At 37.7% G+C, this 10,290-nt stretch overlaps 1 pseudogene; it reads right to left on the bottom strand.

Moving 5' to 3' along the window:
• Positions 1-322: 322 nt before the first annotated feature.
• Positions 323-7,005, bottom strand: LOC120425816 (60S ribosomal protein L10-like; annotated as a pseudogene).
• Between the last annotated feature and the right edge of the window lie 3,285 nt (positions 7,006-10,290).

The following is a 10,290-nucleotide window of genomic DNA, read 5'->3' as shown; positions in this document are numbered from 1 at the left end:
AAAATTATATTGAGGAAACAAGAAATATCAATAATGCTACTTACCAAGCTTGCATTATTTAAAAAAAATAATTTTGGCAACACACTTTCACTGCATTTGATTCAATTTATTCAACGTACTCCGATTCCTGAACAAAATATTATGAGTTTAACTTACCAGTTTATTGAGTAGTCGTATTGCAACAATACTTTTAAGATAATAATTATCTTTATTTATATATTTTATATATTTTTATTTTTTTATATTTTTTTCTTCATCTCTTTTTTTTATGTTGTTTATGTTGTGTACACATGACATTTCTATGTATTGAATAATTGATGATTCTGAAAAAAAATAATGGTTCATTAAGATTTTATCCGTCGTAAGCACGAAGCTTTTTAATGATTCAGTTTTCTAATAAGAATCACATTAGATAAATTATTGTGCAAAAATAAACCCATACTTACTTGGATTAACCAACATTTTGTTAAATTTGCCCGGGCTGCTCTATCCGTGAAGAGTTGGCCCGCATCTCTCTTCTACTGCCCTCTCTTTCCATCAAACATTCTTATAACGTGTTCAACTCACTCGCATTGGAGGTCCTCATGGCGAAGGCTGTCCTCTTGCTCTTCATAGTTTATCACCTGCAAAGAAATCATCAACAAACCTACTCACCAATTCCAGCTCCCCAGTTGCAACACTTTGATTTATCACTTCAACATTAGCTAAATAGTGTAATTTTCACCTTTCACATCCTCTCACTTCATAACAAACTCAACAAATCGACCGCTCTCGTTCGAATCCTGACTTCAAATGACAGACGTAAACAAACCCAAGTTCATCTTTTAAATATTCAACCAAATGTAAATTATATTCAACCAACAAAATTTTTGATTTTTCTAAAACCAAAGCTAACAGTCGAGCACGTTCATTCGAGTTCGGGAAATCTGTTAGCTTTTAGCCTTTAGCATTTTCAACAAACAGGTTATTAAATTAATACTAAATTTTGGTTAATTTAACTGAAAATTGGCAGTGACAAGTACGTTTTTGTTAAAATTTACGAAAGTAAAATCAACAATTTTAATTGTTAAAATTTCTGGGCACGGTCTCTCCGTGTAGAGTAGATTGCATGGAATTGCATTCTGGAATCTTGTTTATTTTGATGGACCTGTTTCCTCCCGCTCCCTTCTCTCTGTCCGACGACACCTTCACGTTCACACAGAGTTCAGCTCAGCGACAAAAGACGAACCTATGCCAACCGCGCGCGCTCGTACGCCTCCCGGTTCTTCAGCGGGCCGTGGTCGTTGAAGAACTTGACACCGCAACCGTCGCTGACGAGGCAAACCTCGTCCCAGTACACCTGGTGCTGGTCGCGGTCGTACTTGGTGAAGCCCCACTTCTTCCAGATGAAGATCTTCCGACGGCTGGGGAACTTGAACTTGGCACGACGCAGGGCCTTGACGGCCTGCTGTCGGAAACGGTCGCTAGAGCGCACCGACATGATCGGCTGGCATTTCGAATTGGAGTCTATCGGCTCCGGCACAGGACATCTTGTTGACGCGGATCACGTAGTACGGGTACAGCCGCATGTGGATGTGGAACTGGTCCTTGCCGCAGAACTTGACCAGTTATTTATTGCAGCAAATGAGGCCTGCCTCGAGCGCTTCCGAGGACAGCTGCTCATACTCATCCGACACTAGGTGGACGCACAGCGGGAAGTCCTCGAGTAGGGCCTTCTTGCGGCCGAGATCGAAAATGCGGATCTTGGCATCCGGGACACCACAGCTCAACCGCGATTTGTGTGTTCACTATTGGCAAACTAAAATCGAAAAAAGCATGACGTCACTACTACTGGTATCGAGGGAACCGAGTATCTGCGCTCATACCTGCACCTGCATCCGGAGATTGTTCCTTCGACGCTTAAAAAGACGGTTCCGTTCCAAATAGTAGCGCGCTCGTCGTGTCGGCGGACCGGATGCAGCAGGTTGGCGGACTGGACAAGAAGAGCGCTGTCGCCACCGGCGATGTTGAATTCCGTGATGGATTTGGCCACGGAGCCCGGCCAGCTTGCGAGGCGAAAATTTCCACACGGCTGTCCAACGGAGGGCGATTTCTTCGGGGTCGAAGCCTGGGCAGCCGGGGAAAAAGGGAGGGAAGCTGAAAATTAATGGTTTTAGATTAATTTAAGAAAAAGAACAGTGTTTACTAATTAACCTTGCAAAATTCAACCAGCTTTTCCGCATCTTAAAACCACTTCGCGAAAAATAAAATCGGATTTGTTTTTTTTTTTTTTGACAGCCCGTAACGCATTGGCTGCGGCGGTCTGCACTCTCAAATGAACCGACAACAAAGTGCGTTCGATTTTGGAAGCATTTTGTTTCGATATTGAAAGCAAAGTTTCCAATATTGAAAACTTTGCCGATGATTTCGCAAACATTCGACGTTTCCGAATTCGTCGCAAAGATTTTTCGAAAACGCTGACCGGATTTTGTTCCGTGCAAGGCGTCCAGCTGATGTTCCGTCTTGAGCAGCTCCTTAATGTAATCCGGTTCCACGTTCGGGAGACCTCGCATTACTACCCGGTGCGGTCTCGCACTGCGCTTTCCGTGCGTGTAGAACTGCACCTTGTTCTTCTTCAGGTGGGCTTGCACCGTGTCGAAGTCGTCGCTCGAGAAGCACGTAATTTTGGTGCCGTACCGCGTCAGTTTGTGTTCCGGCTGGACATCACATGACGACATCACCTTCGCAAGGCGGGCGAAGCTCGTGTCTTTCACCACCAGCGGCGGCTGCTTCTTCTCCCCGGCCGACTTGCCGGGTGCTGGTACCACGGGGGTGGTTTTTTCTGCTGCTGAGTTCGCATTGTTGTTGTTGTTGCTCTTCTCCGCTAGCGGGCTGAACTTGTTGTTGCTGAGCAGTTTCTCCACTTCCTGGCCGTTGCCGTCGTTGATCTCCTCCTTAGCCTTCCTGCGCCGAACCTTGACCACGGGACGAAATTCGCCCTCGTTCTCGCCTCCTCCTTCGGAGTCTTCCACCACCATGCCCGTCGCCGCCTGTGTTTTGGATTGGAACCCGTCCGGTTTCTCCCACACACTTTTCTTCGAGGCCGCGTTCCAGTAGAACGGCCTTCCATCCTCAGCCCTATGCTCCGTCCACTCACTCTCCGCCGTCGCGGCCGTCGCCATGGCCGTCGGCGAAAGTTAAAAAAAACACTGTCAAAAACGCGCTAAGCTCCAATCAAAGGACACACGTCTGCTCTGGGCAAGCTGTCAAACTGGTATCAGTGTGAACGTTCCAACGATTGATTTTGCAATACAAGATCCATCAGTAGGTACTTTTGAGTTCAAAATTCAACAAAAAATAACAGTAACATGTTTCTGAGTAGTTCTCCATATGAGATATTTTACAAACTAAACCAGATGTTTTTTCCAGAGGGCTTGACTGTAAATAATTTTCAAGCTCGCTTCATTCCGTAATAATTTATACGGTGTAATCAATTTTGACATGACAACAATCAACAATCATGCTAATTGATTGAATTATGTTCATGGTTCAGAATGACAGACGGGATTTGTTCCACGAACCCAATTCAAACAAATTAAATGACAATGGGGACAAAACGAATGAGAAATTTAGCTGGTAAAATGCAACAATAACTGACGTAGTTTAAGGTATTGGAAATTCTCGTATGTTTGGCAGGTTGAGCACTCGCTCCTAACTCCATCTTATTTGCTGATTTTCACTATTTAAACAACTAATTTTGCAAAACTTTTCATAAAAACTGCATGCTCACTTCATATTGAGATATTTATTACTCTATTTGAGGTGAAAACGCGTTTAATGAATTACAATTTTAATTCTAAGCACAGCTCAGATTTAAAAAAAAAGTTTTTTAAGATATTTAAATTTATACTTTCGTGTTTTTTTTTTCTATCAATTAAAAAAATACATTTGTGAATGCCACACTACCCGAGCATGGGTAAATAACAAGGGAAATGTGTAATAATACCTTTCTCTAGTATCGATACCAAATTTTGGTATTCCTGGACCCTTTAAAATTTGCCTAAAGGATTATGCATGAGCAAAATTTGGTATCATACCAATTTAGGTATTGTTTTGATATTGCAAAATTGCAGAATTTGTCAATGGTCGGATACCACATTTTGGTATTCTTTTGGTATTACAGTATTATATCAAATTCCTCTTAAAGTATGTGAAAATTATGACCAATTTTGACAAAATAATTAATTTTGCTCTGAAATGATGTCTCAAAGCGAATGCTTTCATTGAAAACCGAAAATTTCAAACTTGATTTTAAACATATTTGATATACCCCCTAAAGAAATGACTTGAAATTGTGGAAAATTTTCTTAGTCAAGATACCACATTTTGGTATTATTTTGGTATTAAAGTGTTTTATTAAATTCCTCTGAAACTATGGGAATTTTTTCCCAATTTTGTTAAAAGCTGATTTTAATTTTTTTTTTTTGTATACCCGCTAAGATTTTTTTTAAATCGTTGAAATTTCTCTAAGTCGGGATAACCATTTACTTTGAAAACGAGTTAATCGACAGATTATTGAATTTTGGTGAATTTCAATCCAATTTCATTTTAATAGCACTTATTTTTAAATCTCACTTGGTGGTTTTTAAATGGTCTTCCACATACAAGACTGTGGTATGACTTCCTGGTATTTTACCATCTATTTCTGGGCAACCAAGGGCACATTTTGGTCCCTGTTATTTGCCCAAGTAATACCAACATTTGGTACTCCCGTGTTATTTACCCCTGCTCGGGTAAGCAGCTTTCACATTTGCGTAGTGAAAAACATGACACACTAGGGTGGAATCTAGTTATATGGAAAAATTTAAAATGACAAAAATCCAATCAGCAACACATTTTTTGGATCCCTTTTAGGGTCCCAAACAACCTCCCAAAATTTGGGAGCGATTGGTTAAGCCCACGATTGGCGCAAAGCGAATGAAATTTGAATGGAAATTACTATGGGGAAACTTGAAATTTCACATTTTTGAATTTACAAAAATCATGTTTTATTATTTTATGAAACTAACACCGTAGAAATATAGCCCTGGATGTCCTGAACAACTCTCCCGAAGACAGTATGGTGCTAAAGTGCGTCACAAAAAAGATACAGAGTTTTCAAAAGTAGTGTATTGAAATAATCAGTGAAACTCACATTTTCTGCCAACATTGCCGAAGGAACCATGAAATACAAAATAAACACGATTTTTCTTATATTTTGATGAGCCTTACGTAAAATCGTTATGAAGAAATGTTCAGAAGACATTATTTAGTTAAAATGCACCCCAATTCTTCAAATATATTATAGTTTACGAAAGTATCCACTTGACTTGGCAGTGTTGGCAAAAAGTATGATTTTTACCGAGTATTCCGAAATGACTCTCTTGAACGCTCTGTAACTTTTGTTAGAAGCAAGTTAGCACAATACTGTCTTCGAGAGAGTTGTTAAGGACATTGAGGGCTATACTTCTACGGTGTTAGTTTCATAAAATAATAAAACATGAATTTTTTAATTTCAAAAATGTGAAAATGCAAGTTTCCCCATAGTAATTTCCATACAAATTTTATTCGCTTTGCGCCAATCGTGGGCTTAACCAATCGCTCCCAAATTTTGAGAGGTTGTTTTGGACCCTAAAAGGGACCCAAAAAATGTGTTGCTGAAGAAACCAATTTTCGATTCCACCCTAATGACACACGTTATCAGCAAATGATAGCGTACGAATGCATAATTCATGAGTTTCTGCCCCAAAAATGCTATTTTCTACCTTCAAAGCCGAACGATTCTGCTCGTGTATAACGATGCTATTACTCGTCTCATTCGCAAAGTATCCTCTCTACGTCAGCTGTTTGAGGAGCAAAGTAAAGATGGTATCATTGGAGTTTTTCTTTATTTTTTTTTTTGTTTTATTCAACTTCGGCATAACCATTCAACATACTAGGGTGTGAAAAAATAATCCTCAATATTTGAATAAAAGTTCCATAGTCCAACTAGCATAGTTTTACCGTAGTTGATCCTTGAGGAATCCATCGTTCGCCGGCAAAGCTATTTGAATTTGCCCGTTTGCTTTGCACGATATAGGTGCAGGTATCTGATGTCGAAAAGAAGCCTAGCTCCGGTGCTACCCACCCTTAACAAAACAACAAGAAACCGATTAGAAACTCTTGAAAAGCTACTTTCTGTCAGGAAGCGAAACAAACAACTTCCGGAGCAGAAGCAATTTTTCCTCTCCGTATCATGTGAAACTAGCGGAAAAGCTTGTCTCGTGCTATATTTGAAAATTTTCTACCATTATTGTCATGAGATTATGGCGAAAGTGAACAATTGCTTGAATTATATTATTAAGATTTTAAATGTTGATAAAAATATGCATTATAAGCTTTAAAGAACATTTGGGTAAGTTTTTATATTAGACAACTATTTTGAAGTAATTATCATTTAAAATCATGTTAATGCTTAACGTTGCAATAATTCTTAAAAATATCAAATTTATTTGGGAGTAAGGTCACAAACAGTGTGCAATAATTCCAAAAATCCATTTAATCTTTGCCTTAATTCTTAAGCTTTAAGATTTTATGATGGACTGTCAATCGTCAAAAAAATATTCTTCCTAAAGTTTGCCATACCATGCACCCTGCACATCTTGAACTTCTGAAAAGTAGAAACGAAACCACACTCGCCAGAAACACTCCTGCCAAACCACTCGATTTATTGCAGCTTAGTAATAAATTCTCAGCTCATTTTCTAATGAACAATATGGCTCCGTGCGGTTTCCTGCTGAGAACTAGTTTGCGTAAGACCCCTTCTTCTACCTCCTTCTTTTTCGACCGGAAGGACGCTTTTATGGCATCGGGAGGCCACAGAGGAAGAGGGTGACTGTGGTTTGCCATCTTTTTGTCTGTCTGGCACTCTCTTGCGGGCAGGATCATACTTGCAGGCGGTTTCATCATCTCAGCGCCCGAAGAGAAGAAGTCGGCACTCGGCTGCATGTTTATGTATATTATACTATGCCAGGAAATGTACGGAGAAACTCGTTCGAAAAGTATGGGTTCATATGCCGTTCGAAGTCATATGCTGCTGCACCAAGCCGGAAAGATGAGCAAGTGTGAGTACACACCGGCGAAGCAGTAGATACAACAGAAACCTGGTTGAACTTCCTTGGACGGTTATTGCCAAGTTAACGGACATCCTGAAGCTTTACTTGCTCGTTTACAGCGCAAATGATTGTTGAATACGTTCAACACAATAGGATGTAACAAAATGACACCATTTTGCGAGAGTTCTGGGGCATGATCTCATGTACTACACACTACGAAAAAAATGTGTAATTTTGGGTCAAATTAGATGCACATAACTGGAGCATCAAATAGACGTAAAGCTGGGTCAAATTAAATGTAATATTACACGACTCAATCAATATCGATGGTCGTGTAAAAATACAAAAAAAAAACAAATCAAATTATTCGCTCTACAGCATTGCTTTGGCGTTCTCGATTGCGAGATTCATACTCGAAACTAGGTGTCCGAAGGCTTGATTGTTGAGGCAATAGCAAACCTCTTTTTACACCTTAGCTTCCATCCACCCCGGGATTCGAACTGACGACCTTTGGATTATTCCAACTTTTTAGGTTAGTCCGGTGCCAACATTTACTTTCCGTCCGACGGAAGGCGTGATCAGACAAATCTCGTCTCGAAAAATGCCACCGGAACCGTCTGGGATCGAACCCAGGCCGACTGGGTGAGAGGCAATCACGCTTACTTCTACACCACGGTCCCGGCTAAAAAAAAAAACCGTGTAAAATTACACTAATCGTAATTTTGGTGACACAATATTCTAATTGGAGTCATACCATTCTTATTCGACGACATAAAACGTGTTTATATTTTTTTAATCAATAAGTTTTTATTGCATCACTTCATAATTAATCACAAAATTTTCACTCATGGTCCAAAATTGTCTTCCTTGTAGCTTTTCTACGATTTTCACTGAAATTACTCCACACGGAAAAAAAAGTGTGCGAGAAATCGTGAATTTCGATTCATGAATTCGTGAATAATTTTGTGCATGATTTCGTGATACCTTTCATGATTTCATGAATTTTATTCATGAAATCGTGCATAAAAATGCACGAATTTATGAATTTAATTCATGGCAAAAATATGTTTACGAATATTCATGAATTTTCCTTCATGAAATCATGCATATCACTATTCATGATTTCATGACTGATTTTCATGAAGTCATGACTAAACTTCATGAATTCATGAAAAATATTCATGATATTACGATTATTTATGCATGCGTAAATTTTACGTCGTAAAATTTTATTCGCGAATTTATGAATCATGTTTTTCATGATTTCATGAAAGTTTACATGTTTTCATGAATAAAATGCATGAATTCGTGCATAACATTCATGGGTTTATGAATTTTTATCCATGTTTATGACGAGTGATCTTGATCAATCAAGAACAGTTTCGTTCGAACTGTCAAGTTTGTTTTTCGCTTGCCAGTTCAGCCGCGTGTTTATTTGCCACGAAGTCAATCGCGTTGTGACTTGTCGCGTCCTGTTGTGTTTGCCGGTAAGAGTGACTGTGATTTGCGGACCCGGGATTTGGAGGTGCTGTCCACCGGAACCGGGAAAAGATCTGCGGCCGTTCCGTTGGAAATGGCAACGGAGCCAAGGGCTAGCAGGAAGAGGACTGAGCTGCAGGAGGAGGACCGAGTGGCAGTAGGAGAACCGAGCGCGGGAGGAGGACCGGGCGGCAGAAGGAGGACCGAGCGGCAAGAGGAGGGCCGAATGGCAGGAGGAGGACCGAGCAGCAAGAGTAGGACCGAGTGGCAGGAGGAGGAACGAGCGCGGGAGGAGGGCCAGGCGGCAGGAGGAGGGCCGAGTAGCAGGAGGAGTAACAAGGTAAGAGACAGAACAGTTCCCGGTTTGTTTCGATTGTCGAATCAAGGTCCATAAGACAGTTCCCGTGTTTTATCTCCGCGTGTGACAGTTTCTTGGTCGTGGACTCGTAGGGATCTCGGTTTTCTGTCAATTGCCGGAGCATTCTACGCGTGTGACAGACAGTGAGGTTTGTTTTGGTTTTAGAAACGAAAAAATCCCGTTTTTTTTTATTGGTTCTCGTGGATGCGCTGAGTGACATTTCGGTGCTTTGTTTTGAGCTAGAAATGGAGACATAGGTAAAGTATGTTAATAATTTTAATGATTTTAATATTGTAAGCATATTATTTTAAAGTATTTAACATATTTAAAGTATTTGAAGTTAATAACGTATTTTAATAATTTTCAGCATATAAATTTACTTAGGTACTACTAATTTTGAAAAGACTTTTAAGTTTTTTGAAATATTATTATTTTTAGGTATGTTAAGTATGCTTATGAATTTAGGAATTTTTATTTTAATAGGTATGTTAATGTTGTGACTTTTAAAAGTATCTAGGTATTTCAAGTATTTTAAATATTTCAAGTGTTTAGAGTTTGTTGAGTGTTGAAATAATTTTAAGCATGTAATTTTTTCCAGGTATTTTAATATTGTAAGTATTAAAAATATTTTAAGTATTTGAAATATTTATTTTTGAAGTATATTCATTTGTTCAGGTATTTTAATATTAAATGTTTTTAAAGTTTTCAAGTATTTCAAGTATTTGAAATAATTGAAGTGTTTAAAGTTTGTTAAGCTTTTAAATAATTTTAAGCAATTAATTTTTTATAGGTATTTTAATATTTCAAGAACTTGAAATATTTTAAGTATTTTTAAGTTATGTTAAAGTATTTAAAGAATTTTTAAGTTAGTTTAAAGTATTTAAAGAATTTTAATAATTTTAAGTATTTTCAGTATTTTAAGTATTTTAAGTATTTTAGGTATTTTAAGTATTTTAAGTATTTTAAGTATTTTAAGTATTTCAAGTATTTCAAGTATAAGTATTTTAAGTATTTTAAGTATTTTAAGTTTTTTAAGTATTTTAAGTATTTTAAGTATTTTCAGTATTTTAAGTATTTTAATTATTTTAAGTATTTTAAGTATTTTAAGTATTTTAAGTATTTTATGTATTTTAAGTATTTTAAGTATTTCAAGTATTTTAAGTATTTTAAGTATTTTAAGTATTTTAAGTATTTTAAGTATTTTAAGTATTTTAAGTTTTTTAAGTATTTTAAGTATTTTAAGTATTTTAAGTATTTTAAGTATTTTAAGTATTTTAAGTATTTTAAGTATTTTAAGTTTTTTAAGTTTTTCAAGTATTTTAAGTATTTTAAGTATTTTAA

The sequence above is a fragment of the Culex pipiens genome, chromosome 1, assembly GCF_016801865.2.
Source record: "Culex pipiens pallens isolate TS chromosome 1, TS_CPP_V2, whole genome shotgun sequence".
Classification (NCBI taxonomy): Eukaryota; Metazoa; Arthropoda; class Insecta; order Diptera; family Culicidae; genus Culex; species Culex pipiens.
The sequence above is the reverse complement of the archived record's forward strand: the minus strand, read 5'-3'. Positions and strand labels throughout refer to the sequence as shown.